We start from the raw sequence: 22,198 nt of genomic DNA on the forward strand, positions 1-22,198 counted from the left end.
CGGCAAAATAAAGGCCAATAAAACAATAAGGAGGAAAATTTTAAGAATCATTGTGACAGACTTCTTGCTCACCACCATCAGTTGGATATAGTTTGCCACCAGAAATGTTAATTTTGCCAACTAAATGTTCCAGAATCTAAACAATGACATCAACTGTTTGGAGGGCTATGGAACAGCTCAAGTAGATATAGATACATTAAATCAATCAATATCAAGAAGTATTGTTTACTTACAGGACTAGTGATGTATAGTGGCTTTCTCAATCCTTACAGGCAGTAAGTACAATGCTGAAATAAAAAGCAAGAAGATAGAAATATTTATAATTTATTTCATTCATATCTTGTTACTAAACATCAGTGAACGTGACCACTGCAGATCTAATTACCCAACAGAGTGAACCTGAGCTGGATTCTCAGACATATGGTTGCTTTACTTGCTCATGAACAAAGAAAGAATTATAGATGCAGATGTTAATGAAGCAAATGTGAGGGAGTACAGCGTGGAAAAAGATTCTAAAATTAGTTCAATTGCAATAATTGTCTGCAATTTTAGCAAACATAAAAATCTTAATGAGTAGTAGTACTGGAGTATTGGTGGAATAGTCATTCAATCATACTAACCATTTCGAATAAGAGGTTGAATAAAAGGTTTATGAGATTTATAAAACCACAGATGTGCCCTAAATGAAATATCATTGAGATATGCAGAACAAAATGTAACATTTCCAATTTGCAACATTACCTTGCATTCTTTTGTAAGGGTCTGAAAAGCTTAAGCTAAGTGAAGGACATTTGATTTTGTTTCCAATAAGTACAGGGCTAAATTTGGTAGCCATAGGATTTGAATGTGAGGGATGTGATGTGCAACTAATGCATTCCCAGTTATTGCAATGCAGGGAACATGATGACTTCATCAATGGATTCAGCAACCAACTGAGATTAATGCCAGTGTTCACTGGTGAGGCACAGAAGGGGAACCTTCTGTTGAGTGGCCAATACTATTTAAAACCAGCCTGCAACTCTCAAAAGGAAGTGCCATTGCAAAGTAGGACTTTAAGCCAATCAGCCAGTGGATCCAGTCTGAGAAAAAGTGAAGAATGAAAGTTGACCAAAGATTCAGTGAAAAGTATTGGCTTCAAGGCATGTTTGAAAGGAGGAGAGCAATGTTGGGAGGCTGATGTTTTCAGAGGAGCTGCTGTGCGATGCAAAGCACTGGATAAGAAAATCATCTTATTATGAGCAACTGAATGCTCGGTGAATCATTTTCAGGGCCTGGAGATCCAAAAGACAGGAGGAGTTGAGTGCATTGGGAGTTTGATATGGAACGTCCTTTTTTTAATCCAGTTCAAATTGACCATAAGGATGAGGGCAGAATGAGTCTTGGTGTGGTGGCATAGCTTCTAATAGCTGAATGTCAATGAAGAGTGAAACATAGAAACCATTCAAATCTGGGAGTGGCAAAGAGGTGGATGAGGGTTTTACCTGTAGTTGAGTTGTAATAGGTCTTCATGAGGTGGAAAGGTATAGGATTGAAAGTTCAGCTTGTGATCAGCAAGCAAATGTCTGTCTCAGTTTAAGATATTTTGCCCATGGGGGTTGCAAAGACATGGAGCAGGAACACACACGCACTGGCATAAGGCAAGCAAGCCGAGTAGACCACACAGTCATCAATAAGCAGGGTGAAGTCTGACACATATGTAAATACATGCATAAAGATTGTGTGTTTAGAATGTCACCTGAAAGAACTAAAATTTATATTAATGCACAGTCTTTTCTACTGAGCTTGTGGTGAGAGGCTGCAGATGCTGGCTTCATTTGCTCCAACGTCCAAGTGGAGGAGATTGCTACATAATAAAGATCTGACATTGGCAGACGCTCTGCAACAGTGTAACAACTTCCTGCACCACCATTTTTCTGAGTGAGTATATTAATTAGTGATCATTTGTAGATAATTTGCGTCATGGGTTCATGCTAACTGGATCTAAACTGATACCACAGACCATATATTTAATGCTGAAGGCAACACTTTAGCCAAAGCACTCTGCATGGATACCTCAAATATTAATTGAATATGCCATCTGACTTTATGTTGCAGACTGTGATGATAAAAGATGAGGAAGAATTGGTAAGTTGAAGGAAAATAAATTGTAAACATTTCCTATAAGGCTCTGAATTATTCAATAATTAGACCATCTGCCCCTCAAGACAAGATTGTGAATGATGTACAAGAGCACTTAATTTAATTGAAATGGCATAACAAACACTTGTTAACAGCAGAATACGTCAATGACTGTACTAAAATGCAACACACTGTTGTAAAAATATCTATAGAACCACCATTTTCATCTACTAAATTGCCCAATTCAGCCAAATATCTGTCGTATGACGATTCTTCAAAACTACTTTCATTTTTAATTCTTCAACTTTCTTTTTGAATCAAAATATATAAACCCAACCTAGTAGCTACTGGAGGGGAAAGTGTATTTTTCATGATAAAACTGTCTAGTCTGCTATTTGGCTTGGAAAGGCAGTTGGAGTATATAGTTTCATCAGTCTCGTAGGTTTGCATTGGGACTAAGATATTTCATCTTCATTACCATGTTTTAAAATTTCCATCTGCATAACTTCCTAGTTGTACTGCTGCATATCTAATGATATAGGTATATTAATACACACTCAATGACCACTTTATTAGGTAAAGAATGATCCTGGTATGGTCTTCTACTGCTGGAGCTTATCCACTTCAAGGTTTGACATATTATGCATTCAGAGATACTCTTTTACACAGCACTGTTGTAACATGTGGTTATTCGAGTTACTCTCGCCTTCTCGTCAACTTGAACCAGTCTGACCATTCTCCTCCAACTTCTCTCATTAACAAGCCATTTCCCCCCACAGAACTGCCCTTCACTGGAATTTTTCTTTGTGTCTTTCGCTTCATTCTTTGTTAGCGCTAGAGACTGTTGTGCTTGCAGATCTCATGGGATCAGCAATTCTGAGTTACTCAAACGACCCCATCTGGCACCATCAATCACTACACAGTCAAAGTCACATTTTCTCTCCATTCTGACGTTTGGATGGTGCAACATCTGAACCTCTTGACCATGTCTGCATGCCTTTATGTATTCACAAACAAGAAAAATCTGCAGATGTTGGAAATCCAAGCAACACACACAAGATGCTGGAGAAACTCAGTAGACCAGGCAGCATCTATGAAAAGAGTACAGTCGACGATTCGGAATGTACTCTTTTCCATAGACGCTGCCTGGCCTGCTGAGTTCCTCCAGCATTTTGTGTGTGTTGCTTTTATGCATTGATTTGTTGCCATATGATTGGCTGATTAGGTATTTGCCAAATGAGCAGGTGCAGAGGTGCACCTAATGAAGTAGTCACTGAGTGTAAATATTGCTGTGAACCTGAATTAGTATTTATTTGTAATAAAAAAAATCCTTCAGAGTTGATACAGTTAAGATACTGTATCCAATCTGGGACTTGTTATCCGTTCTCCAACTGAAGTCTCATATTGTGTAAAATATTGAATAACACACTCTTGAAGTGTTGAGGTGATAGCAGTAATTTAGTGCAATGTACGCTGGTGAAGTATAATGAAACATTCTGGAAGTATTTAAAGACTGAAAATAAAATTGTGTGCAGAATTCAGAGTCTACATATACTGTATTTTTCTATTACAAAACAGCTTTGAACCTTCTGCAGATTACTGATCTGCACAACGTGCACAATTCTGATTTGATGGAGACAGACGTGAGAGTACGGAGGAACATCTGGAAAATTTCTGAAATGCCCGCTTCGCTGCCGCTTCTACTGTGTGGTAACCGGAATCTTCGGAGCAGAAGGTCCCGAAATCCTCGGCTTTGCTTGGTTCAGTGGCCGGGGCGAGGTCGAAGGTGCTTGGCAGAGAATGGCGCTTGGGAGGCTGTATCGGAGGGCTGGTTGGAGGCTCTAAGTTTTCGGATGGATGGACTCGGTGTCAGCTGTGGTCAGCTGCTTCCAAGGCATCGGCAAGTTGACAGTGCCTGGAGGTTTATGGCAGGGAGTTTCTCCCTTTTGCCGCCTGCTATCGGGGACTGAGGAGTCGAACGACTCAGGGACTTCTGAGACTTTTTTTTTACCGTGCGCAAGGTTTGTTCTTCATCAAATTATGGTATTGCTTTGCACTGCTATAACAATATGTTATAATTATGTGGTTCTGTCAGTGTTAGTCTTTGGTTTGTCCTGTTTTCTGTGATATCACTCCGGAGAAACATTGTATCATTTCTTAATGCATGTACGCATTTCTAAATGACAATAAAAGAGGACTGAGTGTTCTCATAACCTAATCTAATCTTCAGCTCAAAGGTTAAGGAGATTTTTTTCCATTAAAATCTACAAAAACAGCCAAACAATTGGTTGCATGGCAGCGTAGCGGTCAGCGCAATCACCTTACGGAGTCAGCGATCACGGATTGGGGTTTGATACCCACCATGGTCTGTAGGGAATTTGTATATTCTCCTTGTGACTACACATATTTCCTCCAGGTTTCTTCCCACATTCCAAAGATATACGATTAAGGTTTTGGTTAGTAAGTTACGGGCATGCTCCATTGGTGCTGGAAGCATGGAGACACTTGCAAATTCCTCACTAATTCAACTTGTCACAACAATGCATTTCACTGTATGTTTCGATGTTTTGATGTACTTGTGACAAATAACGCGAATCTTTATCTCTTTACATATTACCATAACCACGCAAATGTAGAAGTGAAGTTCACCAGGAATGAATTCTCACTTGTTCTCAATTTCAGTCTATATTTTTTGGGTGATCTAAGACCAAAAGCCAAATAATTTATGGTGATTTTCTTTAACATATTAAGCAGATACAATTTTTAAGTCTCTAAATGAAGTGGATATTGGAGAATAAATGTATAAAAGTAGATTAATTACAATTGAGATTTGACAGACAATAGAAAAGCAGTTTTTGTTAGTATCTCCATAAGCTTGTGCAGGGCAGTTGGAAGGTTTTTACTTGGCTTTTGTTCTAAGCACAACTAATAGTCTCAGCAGGTGTAGATGTTATAAGTTCAACAACACTCAGGTGGTTATTTATTTAATTAAACTGATTGGTTTGATACTTTGGGAAAAAATTATTAGATCTGGGTTTTCAGACAAGTTCTTTCAAAAAATAAATGGGGTTTAAGAAGATAAATTTTAAGAACAGATTAAATAGACAGGCCTTGTATTCCCTTGACTCTAGAAAGCTGAGGGAGATCTTATGTTGATCATCATGGAGGAATTTGATCAGATAGCATCATAAAGTATACTGGAAGTCATTTGTCCCATGGAATCCATGCTTCCTGGCATGGAAATCTTTTTAGTACCAGGTTAAGAATTACTTTCCTTTAATAAGGAGTCACAAGCAATTGAGTATAATCTTAAAATTAGAGCCAGGTCATTCAGGAATGAAATCAGGTAACACAAAGTGTAATAGAAATCTGAATTTCCTTTTGCCTGTAAGTCAAATGGAGTTTAGGGCAGTGACGGCTGGATTACGTATGGGCTTGGTTGTCAAGAAAGCAGACACTTAAATGGAGTTATAGTTCAGATCCACGACCTGACTGTACTGCCAAACAACCTTAAGGGACAGAATGGCCTCCTCATTGTTCAGTGTTCTTTATGAAAAAATGCAAAGCACAGCATAGTTTGATATTTCATTCACAGCAGTCTGAATAATGAATAAAGCCGATATCACTGTTTGGTAAAATGCTTGTTATCAGTTCAGCACTTATGTTCTTGGGGAAATAAAACATCAATCTCATAAATTTTAAGTGAGTGAGAAAAGGCAGTAAATTCAGTTAATGCTCCATAGTTCCTTCCATTCAGTAGTGAATTCTACCTTAGCACAATCTTTCCAATGCACACATAAAAATGAGAGACTAGCTACAAGATGAATCAATATAGTTTCTCCAGTGTTTTGGAAACACGAGGAATTGTATGTTACAGAATAGCCAGCAATGCAACACAGAATAAAAAATGAAGGCAACAGCTCGGCAAATTGCCTGAATTATATTTTTTGTTCCACAAAACGGATGCAGTGGAAATGAAAGCAAATACAGGCAGGCTTCAAAACCAAGAAAATCATTGTGTTTCTTAGCTTGTTTGCATAAAACCTCTTTATATTAGAGACCCATTCAAAGCCTCAGGCCCAGAGAGGGAGAGATGAAGCAACTGAATGATGTTGGAAGATGCCAAAGTCTTGCTTTGTCTTGTCTGTGTTGCTGTAACTTTGTTGGGACTTTTATAAAGAGATGTATAGATAACAGCAGTGCAGGAGATAAGATGCTGACACTTCCCCTTGTATGTGAGGCATTTTGATAGGTCAGTAAGACTGACTGTAAAACAAAGCTATATGTTCTAAAGTAGGTGCCGCAATGGCTCATATGTCCCCTTATTTAGAATCAATGGCCTCAAAAAGAATGAAACCTTTTAATAGAAGTCTCTTGGTTTGGTCAATAAGTTTTATTTTTAAGGAAAACCAATAAGCTTTCCATAAATTTAAAATAGTTGAAGGAGGTTATAAATGCACCTCTGTAAGGTTGGTATTTTGGCCCTTCGTGGAATAGCATAAGGACCTTCTTGTGTGAGATAATCTCAGGTAGATAACTATTCCCCTTTGTAGTTAAAAGGTTATTAACTTTCTCATCTCTGGTAGTAATCTTTATCAAACAAATATGTTAAGTCTTAATTGTAAAAGACATCTTCAATCGGAAGAGTGATGGATTGTTGCTACACCAGTTACTGGAGACACAGTTGTCTCAAAGCAAGTCTGAAGAAAGATCTCCGGTAGAAAATGCTGAATCTGTCCTCTCTCACAGATACTGTCTGACTTGCGAAGTATTTCTAGCATTTTCTGCTTTTATTTTCGATTTTTTATTAAGAAATTAGGAAAATGAAGGACAAGCCAGTGGACAGAAAATACTATTGGGACTGAAACTCCTAAGAGTGGAGCAATCCTCTCAGCATCATCTGAGTCCTCGTGTTCCAGTGAAACTGTCTGTAACGGCAAGGTCATGTAAGCATTAGGAGTATTGTTAACAAAATAAAGTCTTTAATCAGTCCTGTACTTTGGTTATCTAGTGTTGTTATCTGTTGGTTTGACTACATCTTTATCAATTAATTGCTCACAAACTGTAAGTTTCTATACTGTCACACTTCCCAATTTTGAGGACAACTTGACAAGGTTATTTTAATCCCTTGGAAGCTTGTTGATAAAGTTTAGTGAAGTAAGTCTGCATTCTAACTAATTTGGTTCATGGAAGATGTTTCTTTTTCTTTGCTTAATCCTTGATCTAAAATTAGGTCTTAAATTCCACAATATTTACACAGTGAGCAGATAACATTCTGAGGGGTTTGCCCGTTTCTTTTATCGTACATTTGTCAGACACTTTGAGAGAATGTAATATCCAAGGGTGCAGCATTCATCAAAAATGGGGAGAACAATTGGTACGAAGAGCTTTCAATGCATTAGAAACACAAATCCTCAATTAGTCAGATTTGGTGAACACAGCTGTCAGAGTGGATCTGTCCAAGTCCTGAGTGAAAAGAAACAATAGGAACTCCCTCTGATGAAATTCAAAGGGGTGGCAAATACACCAGTAAACCTGCTTGTTAATGTCAATATCTAATTAGCTAATCACATGGTAGCATCTCAATACATAAAAGTATGCAGACACTAGACACTAGAATACCACAACACAGTACAGTCCCTTTGGCCCTTGATGTTGTGCTGACCCATATATTCCTTAAAAAAAGTACTAAACCCACACTACCCCGTAACCCTCTATTTTTCTTTCATCCATGTGCCTGTCCAAGAGGCTCTTAAATACCCCTAATGTTTTAGCCTCCACCACCATCCCTGGCAAGTCATTCCAAGCACCCACAACCTTCTGTGTAAAAAACTTACCCCTGATGTCTCCCTTAAACTTCCCTCCCTTAACTTTGTACATATGCCCTCTGGTGTTTGCTATTCGTGCCCTGGGAAACAGGTACTGGCTATCCACCCTATCTATGCCTCTCATAGACTTGTAGACCTCTGTCAAGTCCTTTCTCATTCTTCCACGCTCCAAAAAGAAAAGTCCCAGCTCTGCTAACCTTGCCTCATAAGACTTGACAAGAGGTTCAGTTGTTATTCAGACTAAACATCAGAATGGGGAAGAAATGTGTTCCAAGTGACTTTGACTGTGGAATGATTGTTGGTGCCTGACGGGGTGGGTTTGAGTATCTCTGATACTGTGGATCAGTTGGGACTTTCATTCACAATAGTCTCTGGAGTTTAAAGAGAATGGTGCAAGAAACAACAGCAGCAAAAAAACCAGTGAGCAGCAGTTCTGTGGGTGACAATGCCCTGCTAATGAGAGAGGTCAGAGGAGAATGGCCAGGCTGGTTCAAGCTGTGAGTAACTCAGATTACACCAGTGGTGTGCAGAAGAGCATCTCTGAATGCACACCATGTCAAACCTTGAAGTAGGTGGACTAGAGCAGCAGAAGACCATGAAGAAGAGGTACCTACAAAGTGGCCTCAGAGTACACATCAACTGTGTAGGAAGCCTGCCTCATTTTCTGTATGCAGATTTCATGTTGTTTGACACTACTATTGAGCTAAATTGTATGGATTGAGAACTGATTTAGCTGCACATAATTGAGTATTTATGAATCCTGTATCACATTAATGACAATCTAAATTGTATTTAACTACACTCTGTAATCTCGAGGTCTAACATACCCTGCACACAACCTTTACACTGGGAGGCTAATAATGGTTCAATTATGCTTTCAAAAGAGCATGCCTTGAGTAGCAGAAGGTGCTCCCCCTATGTTAAGTTGCCAACTTGATGAAGACCCAAGACAGTCCAACGTACTGATAGAAACAGCATGCCACTGAGAAAGCCACATCATCTGGACCTACACCCAGTAGAGCAAAGTCTTACAGTAACTGCTTCCATTGACAACTGAATGGGGCAGAAATTAAGCAGCTAATTAGAGGAGGATTTTCAATAGAAATCTGCTTCTCAGTTATTGAGGAGCTCAATACTGGATGAAAAGGAAAGCCTGAATCTTCTGCAGCTATTTCAGCCTGAAGTATCAAGTGAGTAATATCTTTCCACCACCCTGTGAGCTTCTCACAATCAGCCAGTTTTCAGTCAATTTGATATATGCCATCTGAAGCACACCACCTCCAGCAAAGGCTATGGACCCTGACAACTTCCCATCTGTGTTATGAGGACTCGTGCTCTGGAATTAGCAACACCACTGGCAAAATTGTTCCTTATTAAAAAAAAGCAGCATCTGTCTCACAAATGGATAATTTTAAAGCAGGCCAAATCTAATCAGCAAATTACTGCCTCATCAGTTTATTCTGTCATTGAATTTCAGGTGGAAAGTGTCAGCAACAATGTTATCAAGTTGAACTTGCTTAGCAACCATCTGCTTAGTGACTTCTGTGTGGCTGTTTCTAGTACTCGGATGTATTCCTCTTTGTCACAAAACATTGCCACACATAGCTTAATTCCAAGATAAGGTGAGAGTGATTGCCTTTCATATCAAGATAGTTCTTGACCAGGAATGCTGTCAATATACCATTCTGTGTAAAACTGTTGTCAAAGGAAACATATCCATCACAATGGAGGTAATTATATTAGTTGAAAGCCAATCATCTCTGTTTAAAAAATGTTGTAGATACCTACAACATTCAGACATTACTACATAAGTTTATCAAAGCAGGATTATACAGTTGTCAACAGCTCCTTGACTTTCCTCTATTGTAAGATATGAAGTGGCCATTGTAGTCTTAGTTACAATTGCAGCTATTTGGATAATAAATCAACCTATGCACACATTGTCCTTGACTCAGACAATACTCAAGCATGAGCTCATATGTGGCAAATAATGATCACATCACAGACAAAGAATAACAGTGCCACAGATAGCGTTGCTCCTGCCAGCTACAGCAAACTTGGTTCAGTCCTTGCCTCTACGGCTATCTGTGTGTGTATGTGTAATTTTTCACTGTGAATGCCTGGGTTTCTCACTGATGCTCTGCTCTCCTTGCACATCACAAAGATGTATGGACATCCAGATTAATTGCTGAGTATAAACTAACCCTAGTGAAAATGGGTGATTAGAGAATCAACAGAGAGTTGATGGGCTTAGGAAGCAGGAAAATGTTACCCGGAAATATGTAGGGGAATGGGATTGCAGGAGTTGCTCTGAGAGGCAACATAACCATATAACCATATAACAATTACAGCACGGAAACAGGCCATCTCAGCCCTTCTAGTCCATGCCAAACACTTATTCTCACCTAGTCCCACCGACCTGCACTCAGCCCATAACCCTCCATTCCTTTCCTATCCATATAGCTATCCAATTTTACTTTAAATGACAATATCGAACCTGCCTCTACCACTTCTGCTGGAAGCTCGTTCCACACAGCTACCACTTTCTGAGTAAAGAAGTTCCCCCTCATGTTACCCCTAAACTTTTGTTCCCTAACTCTCAACTCATGTCCTCTTGTTTGAATCTCCCCAACTCTCAATGGAAAAAGCCTATCCACGTTAACTCTATCTATCCCCCTCATAATTTTAAATACCTCTATCAAGTCCCCCCTCAACCTTCTATGCTCCAAAGAATAAAGACCCAACTTGTTCAACGTTTCTCTCTAACTTAGGTGCTGAAACCTGGGTAACATTCTAGTAAATCTTCTCTGTACTCTGTCTATTTTGTTGACATCTTTCCTATAATTCGGTGACCAGAACTGTACACAATACTCCAAATTTGGCCTTACCAATGCCTTGTACAATTTTAACATTACATCCCAACTCCTATACTCAATGCTCTGATTTATAAGGGCCAGCATTCCAAAAGCTTTCTTCACCACCCTATCCACATGAGATTCCACCTTCAGGGAACTATGCACCATTATTCCTAGATCCTTCTGTTCTATTGCATTCTTCAATGACCTACCATTTACCACGTATGTCCTATTTTGATTAGTCCTACCAAAATGTAGCACCTCACAATTATCAGCATTAAACTCCATCTGCCATCTTTCAGTCCACCTTCTAACTGGCCTAAATCTCTCTGCAAGCTTTGAAAACCTACTTCATTATCCACAACGCCACTTATCTTAGTATCATCTGCATACTTACTCGTCCAATTTACCACCCCATCATCCAGATCATTAAATGCACCTCTGTAAGGTTGGTAAACAACATTGGACCCAGTACAGATCCCTGAGGCACACCACTGGTCATCGGCCTCCAATCTGACAAACAGTTATCCACCACTACTCTCTGTCGTCTCCATCCAGCCACTGCTGAATCCATTTTGCTACTTCAATATTAATACCTAACGATTGAACCTTCCTAACTAACCTTGTGGAACATTGTCAAAGGCCTTACTGAAGTCCATATAGACAACATCCACCACTTTACCCTCGTCAACTTTCCTAGTAACCTCTTCAAAGAATTCAATAAGATTTGTCAAACATGACATCGCACGCACAAATCCATGTTGACTGTTCCTAATCAGACCCTGTCTATCCAGATAATTATATATACCATCTCTAAGAATACTTTCCATCAACTTACCCGCCACTGACCCCAAACTCATAAGCCGATAATTGCTAGGTTTACTCTTAGAACCCTTTTTAAACAATGGAACAACATGAGCAATACGCCAATCCTCCGGCACCATCCCCGTTTCTAATGACATTTGAAATATTTCTGTCAGAGCCCCTGCTATTTCTACACTAACATCCCTCAAGGTCCTAGGGAATATCCTGTCAGGACCTGGAGACTTATCTACTTTTATATTCCTTAAAAGCGCCAGTACTTCCTCTTCTTTAATCATCATAGTTTCCATAACTTACCTACCTGTTTCCCTTACCTTACACAATTCAATATCCTTCTCCTTAGTGAATACCGAAGAAAAGAAATTGTTCAAAATCTTCCCCCGTCTCTTTTGGCTCCACACTTAGCTGTCCACTCTGATTCTCTAAGGGTCCAATTTTATCCCTCATTATCCTTTTGCTATTAATATAACTGTAGAAACCCTTTGGATTTATTTTCACCTTATTTGCCAAAGCAACCTTGTATCTTCTTTTAGCTTTTCAAATTTCTTTCTTAAGATTTTTTTTACATTCTTTATATTCCTCGAGCACCTCATTTACTCCATGCTGCCTATATTTATTGTAGATATCTCTCTTTTTCCAAACCAAGTTTCCAATATCCCTTGGAAACCATGGCTCTCTCAAACTTTTAACCTTTCCTTTCAACCTAACAGGAACATAAAGTTTCTGTACCCTCAAAATTTCACCTTTAAATGACCTCCATTTCTCTATGACATCCTTCCCATAAAACGAATTGTCCCAATCCACTCTTCCTAAATCCTTTTGCATCTCCTCAAAGTTAGCCTTTCTCCAATCAAAAATCTCAACCCTGGGTCCAGACCTATTCTTCTCCATAATTATATTGAAACTTATGGCATTGTGATCTCTGGACCCAAAGTGCTTCCCAACACATACCTGACCTATCTCAATCCCTAAAAGGAAATCCAACACTGCCCCTTCTGTAGTTGGTACCTCTATGTATTGCTGCAAAAAAACTATCCTGCATACATTTTACAAACTCCAAACCATCCAGCCCTTTTACAGTATGGGCTCCCCAGTCTATGTGTGGAAAATTAAAATCTCCCACATTCACAACCTTGTGCTTACTACAAATATCTGCTATCTCCTTAAAAATTTGCTCCTCCAATTCTCGCTCCCCATTAGGTGGTCTATAATACACTCTTATAAGTGTTACTACACTTTTCCCATTTCTCAATTCCACCCAAATAGCCTCCCTAGACAAGCCCTCTAATCTATCCTGCCAGAGCACCACTGTAATAATTTCTCTGACAAGCAATGCAACACCTCCCTCTCTTGTCCCTCCGATTCTATCACACCTGAAGTAACAAAGTCCAAGGATATTTAGTTGCCAATCACACCCCTCCTGCAACCATGTTTCACTAATAGCTACCACATCATACTTCCAGGTATCAATCCATGAGCTAAGCTCATCCACCTTTCTTATAATGCTACCTGGCATTAAAATAAATGCATTTCAGAAATTTTCCACCTCTTACTCTCTGTTTATCACTAATGGTGTAAACAACTTCACTATTTTCTTTTTCTTCCTTCTCCCCTGCATCTGTTCCTGCACTTTGGTTCCCCTCCCCCCTTGTATCTAGTTTAACTCCACTGGAGCCTCTCTAGCAAACCCACTTGCAAGAATATTTGTCCCCCTCCAGTTCAGATGTAAACTGTCCCACCGGAACAGGTCCCACCTTCCCTGGAAAACTGCCTAATTATCCATAAATCTGAAGCCCTCTGTCCTGCACCATGTCTTCAGCCACGTGTTGATCTGTGCTATCTTCAACATAGAGTCAAAGGCTACAATGTCATTCTTCAATGCAAAGTTAATTTAGAGAAAATATCAGAAAATGAAAACCTAATCTCCTCCTACTAATATTCAAGGACATTGACATAATCCAATGCACCACAATATGGTGGAAGAATATCAGGCACTATTTATCAAATGTCAGCCAGATAAATAAAATGACTGTAAATTAACAGTCTCAGAATAAGGGGACATCCCTTTCCAATTGAAGTGACAAGGAACTTCTTCAGCCAGAATGTGGTGGATCTTTTGAATTTACTGCCTGAACAGTTGTAGCAGTGTGTACTATCTACAAAATGCACTCAACAACACACCAAAGTTCCCAAAGCAGCACCTTCCAGACCCGCGACCACTACCATCTGGAAGGATGAGAACAGCAGATACCTGGGAAATCCCCGTCCAAGTCACTCACCATCCTGACTTGGAAATATATCACTGTTCCTTCATTCTCGCTGGGTCAAAATCATGGAATTCCCTCCCTACGGTACTGTGGGTGTACCCACGCCTCAGGGATTGCAGCGGTTCAAGAAGGCAGCTCAGCACCACCTTCTCAAGGGCAATAAATGCTGGCTTAGCTGGTATTGTCCATATCCCGTAGATGAATAAATAAAAAAAAAAGGCTGGTGGAGGCCACGTCATTTTGTGTATATAAGATAATGTTTCTTGATCGGTAAAGGGGTTCAGGGATGCAAGGAGGAAGGCAGGAGATTGGTGTGGAAAAATAATCATCCATAATTGGACATCAGTACAGACTTGATGGAACATAGAAATAGACCTTTTGGCCCATTGCATCTTTGCCAACCAACTATGCATGTTTCGGACAGAAGGAGTTTGAAATGTTACCACCTGCTTCCAAAGCACCTGAATTCTTTCAATTATCTGAAACTTATTGTATAGAAGCTGTCCTTGAGCTCAGTGGTACATGCTTTCAGGCTTTTGTATCTTTTTCTCAATGAGAGAGAGAGGAGAAGAGATAATATCCAAGGTGGAAAGGGCCTTTAATTATGCTGACCACCTTACCTAGGCTGCGAGAAGTGTTATAAGACCATAAAACCAAAAGGCATAGGAGCATAACTAGGCCAGTTGACTCATCGAGTCTGCTGCACTGTTCCATCATGGCTGATTTATTATCACTCTCAACCCCATTCTAAATGACCATAAATTACAGGAATAAGATCAGGCCATTTGGCCACTGTTGTATCAAAGTGATATGTGTGGATGGTATGCAAGGTAGGTTTTTCACTGTACTTTGGTACATGTGACAATCATAAACCAATTTACTGAAAGTGCAGCCTAACCAATGATTTCAATATCTGTTACATAACTTCCCAACTCTTGTACTCAGTGCTTTAGTCAATGAAGACAAACATGCTATATACCTTCTTCACCACCCTGTCCACCCACGTTGCCACTTTTAGGGAACTGTACTCTTGTACATTCAAAGTTTCCTTGTTCAACAACATTTCCTAGGGTCCTATCATTCACTCTGTATGTCCTACCCTGGTTTATCTACCCAAGATGCATCACCTAACCCTTGTCTGTGTTAAAATCTATCTGCCATTCCCTTGCTCACTTACCCAGTTGGCCTTGATCCCAATGTAACATTAGATAACCTTCTTCAGTGACTGCCACACCACCAATTTTGGTGTCATCTGCAAATCTGCTAATTAGACATTCTGATCCAAATTGCTGATATGCAATTTATTACAAACTGTAAGGGGCCTAACACTGATCTCTTTGGCACACAGTGGTCACTGACCTCTAAACCAATAAATAACCCTCAATTATCACTCTTTACTTCCTGCCACTAAGCCAATTTTTGTATCGTATTGGCTAGCTTACCCTAGATCCAATCTGTTCTAACCTTTGGGATTTCTCTACCATGCTGTGACTTGTCAATGTCCTTGCTAAAGTCAATGTAGTCAATGTTTATCCCCCTGCCTTTATAAATCTCTGACAGGGCCCAGCAATTTCCTCCCTTGTTCCTGTAACATCCAAGAATAGGATGTAGCCAGGTCCCAAATGAAGGGTCTTGACCCAAAATGTTGACGGTCCATTTCCCTCCACTGATACAACATGATCTGTGAAGTTCCTTCAGTAGTTTGTTATATTGTACCAGGTTCCAGCATCTGCAGCCTCGTGTCTCACAGGGATTTATCCTCCTCTATATCTTTTAAGACCACCAACATCTCCTCCTTCAAGATGACGAATTACTCTGGGATATCACTGTTCCTCCCCTGAACTCATTAGCTTTTAAGTTCTTTGCTATGGAACTTGAAAAAAAAGAACTATTCATTCTTAAGGTGATCGCTTCCCTCTCCAGCTACCTTCTTACCCTTAATATAGCTGCAGAATTTTTATGGGCCTTTATCCTTCATCGTCTCAGCCAAGTATATCTCATGAACTCTTTTTGCTCACCTAATATTCTTCTTAGGTGTTCTCCAACATCTCTTAACCTCCTCAAGGGACTCATTTGATTTCAGTTGACTATACCTGACAGATATGTCCTTCTTTCTTACCAGATCGTTAATATTCCTGCTCAGCCAGATGGCTCCCTGGAAAAGGCACGAGTTTAGTGTGTGAGGGAATACTCTCTACTTACCCGGGTGAGACTAACTGTCACAATACTTTAAAAAAATTCAGCACCATCTAGGAAAAAAAGCAACAGATGCAATTGTGCATTCCACTTGCTAATTTCATCAGTAAGTCCTAGACTACAGGAATGGCATGGTTGCACTGTACACTATTCGCATAAAGTACCACAGCAAATCAGAAAAACTCTTTAAATGGAACTTTCAAATCCATGACTTCTACCACCTGTAAGGAGAGAGGGATTAAGCAATACAAACACCACTTGCATGCGCTTCCCTAAATTCCAGATCAATCTGGTTTCAACCATATTGCTACTCTTTCATTGCACCAAGGATAACATTGAAGAATTCCTGATCTCACAGTTCAAGTGTGTTGGACATCGTTACCTTCTCAAGAGTATGGCATAATAAATGGTGAAATTGATAGTGGTGAAATTGAAGGAGATTGAACCAGTGCACACAAAATTGTAATTGGTTTTAAACTTCACTAATGACAAGCTGAACAGGTGATTTCTATATGCTACTTCATCATTACTCAATGACCATTTACATGAAATAATATCCTATTAGAATTACCATTGCAGTCAAAGGGTAAGTTCCATTATTAATAGTAAATAAAACTCCATTGCAAATGTGCTTATTAAAATTTCTTAATCATAAGCAACCTCACATAGTCTTACTACGTCTTTGCCAAAAAGACTTAAGACCATATATTTTCAACTCATTGACAAAACAATGGCTTGCACTGTCTATAAATTTGAAATATAAACAGAAAGTGATGGAATTATCCAGTAGGTCAGGAAGCATCTATGGAGCAAACAAAGTCAATATATCAGAAAGATTATCCTTCACCAGATATGGTCACCATTTCAATGAGAGTTCATCCATTGTACCAATATCTTCAGTTTTATCTTCAATAGTATAACTATGTACTCTAACAATTTGTCCGTCCTAAAAGTAAAATGTATTTTTGTTTCATGCTTCATGCAAAGGGATTTTTAAACAAAAGGCAATGCACTTAACGAAAATATTTCAATAACCAAACAAATCTTAAGTTTTTGTCATTTTATTGAGTGAAGTTTGACATCTCAACATTTATCACATTGAACTTAGTATAGTATTCCCGAATTCACTATTTTAACACAATATCATGTGTTTTAATAAACATAAAGATAGAAAATGTGATCATTATTGCACCAGCTGAGATCCTGTTTCAAGATACTCAGTATTCTGAACACTACTATAAAAAGTGTATTTTTATTCCAGCATTTATAACCCATGAAAATAGCATATTTCAGGACAAGCCATTAAGCAACCAAGAGAGAACAATTAAGTCAAATAAAGAATTATATGAGGATTATTTTTATGTAAAGGATAATTAGAATGGGAAACTTCCAGCAATGCAGATAATCTGAATCAGACAGCAACAACACAATTAAAGGGAGGCTTTTTCTTGTTTTTGAGAGTTGTGGGCTTCGGGGTGAGTGCTAGACAAGCAAAGGTCATCAGAATGTAATGTTGAGATGTTATGTATTTGGGCCAAGTGGTCTGTTTATATTCTCTGTAATTCAGTCACACCAGAGCCTCACTTCTGTCATTAACCAAACTTGTAATTATTGTTCAAAATATCTCTGGCTTAATGCCTGCGATTTTCCCGTTAGGATGGTGCCGAGCTGTGGAATCCATTGACGTTGTGGCTCAGACCTAGTTGTCTTTTTTTAGGGTTGTAGGGGTGATTTGGGGAATAGAAAGGGCAGTTAGGATTTAGCGACAGGGATTAGAGAATAGTTCAGAGTCTAGGGTCTCGAGCTTCATGTTTGAAGGCCAGTGATGTGGATGGGTGACAAAGGACATCTGTGGTCAGATTCTGGCAATCAGTGAGGAAGAGGGCTGATGTCCCCTCCACTGGGGAAATTGAAAGCCCAGTGTCTGTGAGTCCACATTTCCAGTAGGCTGGAAATGGCCTGTCCTGGGGTTGAAAGACATTGTATGTGTATGGGTGGGTGAATGGGTGGAAGGGAAGAACAGGGTTTGTTTTGCTGTTGTGTTTTTGTTGTGTTCTGCTAAACATTGTGGGCACGCTGTGTTGGCACCAGTAGGTGCAGTGGCACTTGTGAGCTACCCTCAGAATTTGAAGCACTGTGGAGTATTTTCCTATGTTTAAGGAATTTTCTAAGCATCATTGATAAAATTGGTTGCTGGATACCCAGACTGATTGGTTAGCAGTATATACTAGCAATCCACTCTTCTTCACAAAGTGCACATTATCTACCTGAGCCCAAATAAGAGCTGGGTTCACTTGATTTATATCAACAGTTAGGCATGCTGATGTCTCCCAATAATTTTCTTGTCCATCGAGCTCTTTAGCCTGGTTTCAAATTTGTTAAAGGTATGATATTTGATCCCTGATGTATTCAGATTGGAATACAGTACAAGATTTCAACTTCAAGTTCAAGTTCATTGTCATGGGTATAAAAGCAAGAAAAATTGCAGTCTGCAGTTGCAGCACAGTACTTTACAGACATGACAAATATTAATTACATAAACTTAAACTAACATAAAGTTCCTGTAAGTGGCTTGTATGCCACATGAGTTTATATTAGTGTTGTAAACATCTGAGGTATATTTCTCATCTGGCAAGCAGGAGTCCAAGAGCAGAAGTTCCTGGATCGAACGCATTAGAAAAGTAACCACTATTTGCAAGATGAATTGAAGCTTTGTTAACTTCACTGAACACCTTAATCCATCTGACAGAATTGCTGGTACAGTTTGGCCTTTACAAATGCACTTTGGAAAATTACCCTTCCTTTATTGCCCTGCTGGGATCCACTTTTACACAAAGCTGTCAAAGGGCAGCAAAAGGCTTGAGACTGAATAACTACACACATACATAACTACACTCACTGACCACTGTATTAGGTACACCTAATCATTAATTCAAATATTTAATCAGCTAATCTCAGGCAACAACTCAATGAATAAAAGCACGCAGACATGGTCAAGTAGTTCAGACCAATCATCAGAATGGAGAAGAAATGTGACCTTGGTGATCTTGACTATGAATTGATTGTTGGTACCAGATGGGATGGTTTGAGTAACTCAGAAACTGCTAATCTCCTGGGATGTTTATGCACAACAGTCTCTAGAGTTTACACAGAATGGTGCAATAAACAAAAAGAAAGGTCAGTGAGCCGCGGTTCTGTGGGCAAAAGTGCTTTGTTAATGAGAGAGGTCAGACGAGAATGGCCAGACTGGTTTAAGCTGACAGTATCTCAAGTAACCTCGTGTTTAAACAGAGGTGTGCAGAAAACATTACAACATATCAAAACTTGAAGTGGATAGGCTACAGCAGCAGAGGGTATGAACATGCACTCAATGGCTACTTTATTAGGCAGCTTCTGTATCTGCCTCCTTAACGTCACTGTTCTCTGTCTCTCTCCTGTGACGAATTCTAGCAACTCAGCTTGTTAATATTTAGGGTAGTATCATTGAGAGGGAGTCCCATTTTATTGCAATCTGCTGTATTTCATGTCACAGCAGAACTAAATGATCCTCATTCAAACCAGACTCTAGTTTTCTTTTGTCTTTATTAAATTTTTTGTCATAGAGTCTTACAGCACAATCCTATGACACAACTTGTCCATGCTGCTCAGTGAACTAGTCTTATCTACCCAAGTTTGATCCATAGCCTTCTCAGCCTCTTCTTTCCATGTGCATATTACTAGGAGGCCTGTTAAGGTTGCTGATGTGTTGCTCAACTACTATTTCTGCAGTTCATTCCATTACGCACCACTCTTTACATGAAGAAGCTGTCCAGTCTCTTGCCCCTCATAGTTAACCTTTGCCCTCTTGATTTTAGTACATTCTCCCTTGGAAAAAGACAATGTGCTTTCACCCTGTCTATGCCTCTCATGATCTTACACACCTGTCACCCCTCAGTCTTCTACGTTTCAAGGAATAAAGTCTTAATCTATGCAGCCACTCCTCGTGATTTTTCCTGTTTTTGTGTCCAAACTCTCTGACGGAGAATTGATGACCAAACCATGGAGAGTGAGGAATTAAACAGAAGCAGCATTTGCACTAAGATCATGGACCCGTAGCTTTTGTTTGTACAATAAGACTAAGCAATCAGCTGGAGGAAATTCATGGGTTAAGCAGTATCTGCAGGAGGAAGTAAACTTTCAACTCTTCAGGTTAAAATTCTCTATCACGATATGCAAAGTATCGACAATTCCTTTTCTCCCACAGATACTGCTCAATTCCTCCAGCAGGCTGTTTCTTGTTCCATAATCCAGTATCTGGAAGGCCTCTGACTTTTTCATTCATCTTAATATGTCATCCAGATATCAGCATCTCTGTGAGTCTAGCATTAGTTCTGTGTCACACTAATGTGTCGCCCTAGATTCTGCACTTCGATTAAATCTCTCTTTGGCCTCCTCTGCTTCAAAGCAAGTAACTGCATCTATGACTAGTCTATTTTAGAATCTGAATTTAAATCACAATTTAGATCATCATTGCTGTAAAGCATTCAGCAATGGGAGATATTTAATAAGTATTGTAAAGTTTATGACTTTAGTCTCTAGAGTTTAACTTAAACTTAGAATTTGTTTTTGATGCATACTAGAATATTAGTCAAGGATAATATTTGAAAAATTACACAGAATTTGTGACAAAGAATCAATGACTTGTACCAGACCACTTGGCATACATGTTCAGTTAAACCTATGCTCTGTATTCTTTTTATCCTATCAGAATCTTATGCTCCCTACCATGTTAGAATTTTGACAAGCCTCTCATTAACAGTATTTACATCAATTATCCCAGGCAATTCTTGTAGTAATAGATTGCCCCTCAACCTTCTTTTCAAGAGTAAAAGGCCCAAACTGCTAATCTTGTCCAAAAAAGTGTGATCTTGCATTTATGATAAACTCCTGATAAATACTTTATGTACCCTTTCCACTGTGACACCTGAATTATATGCCAAGTATGGTCCAAGTATGATACAATTTTCATGTAACTTCTGCATTTTTTAATTCTTTCCCTGCAGATCAAAACCACAGTTCTTGGTTCAATGCTCAAAGTAAATTTATTATCAAAGTACATATATGCTACCATATACAAACCCGAGCGTCATTTTCTTGTGGGCATATACAGTAAATCCATGAAACACAATAAAATCAAATAAAGACCACATCCAACAGGATGGAAAAACAAGCAATGTGCAAAAGACAACAAACTGGAAATACAAAAGAGAAAAAATATAACAATTATACGAGCAATAAATACTGAGAATATGAAATTATGAGTCCTTGAAAGTGAATCCATAGGTTGTAAGAACATTTCAGTGATTGGGTGATTGACGTTGAGTGAAGTTATCCCATTTGGTTCAAGAGCCTGATGGTTGAGGGGTAATAACGGTTCCCGAATCTTGTGGTGTGAGTCCTGAGGCTCCTGTACCTTCTTCTTGATGGTTGCAGTAACAAGAAGAGAGCCTGGCTTGTGCGGTGGAGGCCCTTGAAAATGGATGCTATTTTCCTATGACAGCGCTCCACGTAGATGTGCTCAGTGGTGGGATCTGTGATGGACTTGGCCATATCCACCATTTTTTGTAGGATTTTCTACTCAAGAGTATTGCTATTTCCATTCCAGGCCATGCTGCAACCAGTAAATATACTCTCCACCACACATCTATAGAACTTTGTCAAACTTCTGAGGAAGTTTAGGCGCTGCTGTGCTTTCTTTGTAATTGCACACTATATGCTTGGTCCAGGGCAGACCCTCTGAAATGAAATAGCTGAGGAATTTCAAGATGCTGACCCTCTTCACCTCTGATCCCCTGAGGAAGACTGGCTCGTGGACTACCAGTTTCCTCCAATTTTCAGTGCATTATGTGACAAAGGGTATAAGCAAATAGTGGATAAGTGGAGTGTTAAATTGGTTAAATTGGCAGAGTGCTTCTTGGATTTGACTCATCTTTCCTGCTAATCTATTACTTAAAACCTCGAATTAATTACTGTTGCTTGTTGCTATGGCACTCTTTCAAGGCATCTCATAATTTTCTGATCTTCGATTAAATCTTTCTTTGGCCTCCTCTGCTTCCAAGCAAGTAACTGCAGC

At 39.3% G+C, this 22,198-nt stretch overlaps 1 protein-coding gene across 7 annotated transcripts in view; it reads right to left on the bottom strand.

The window, feature by feature from the left end:
* The window catches only part of tenm3 (teneurin transmembrane protein 3), a 2,629,382-nt gene that overhangs the window by 1,498,342 nt on the left and 1,108,842 nt on the right, over positions 1-22,198 (bottom strand). For all 7 annotated transcript variants that reach the window (XM_063049436.1, XM_063049434.1, XM_063049437.1 and 4 more), the window contains exon 5: positions 234-287. The gene's annotated coding sequence lies outside the window, so the exon portion shown is untranslated. The remainder of the gene's footprint in view (positions 1-233; positions 288-22,198) is intronic.

Source organism: Mobula hypostoma, chromosome 5 (assembly GCF_963921235.1).
Source record: "Mobula hypostoma chromosome 5, sMobHyp1.1, whole genome shotgun sequence".
Lineage (NCBI taxonomy): Eukaryota > Metazoa > Chordata > Chondrichthyes > Myliobatiformes > Myliobatidae > Mobula > Mobula hypostoma.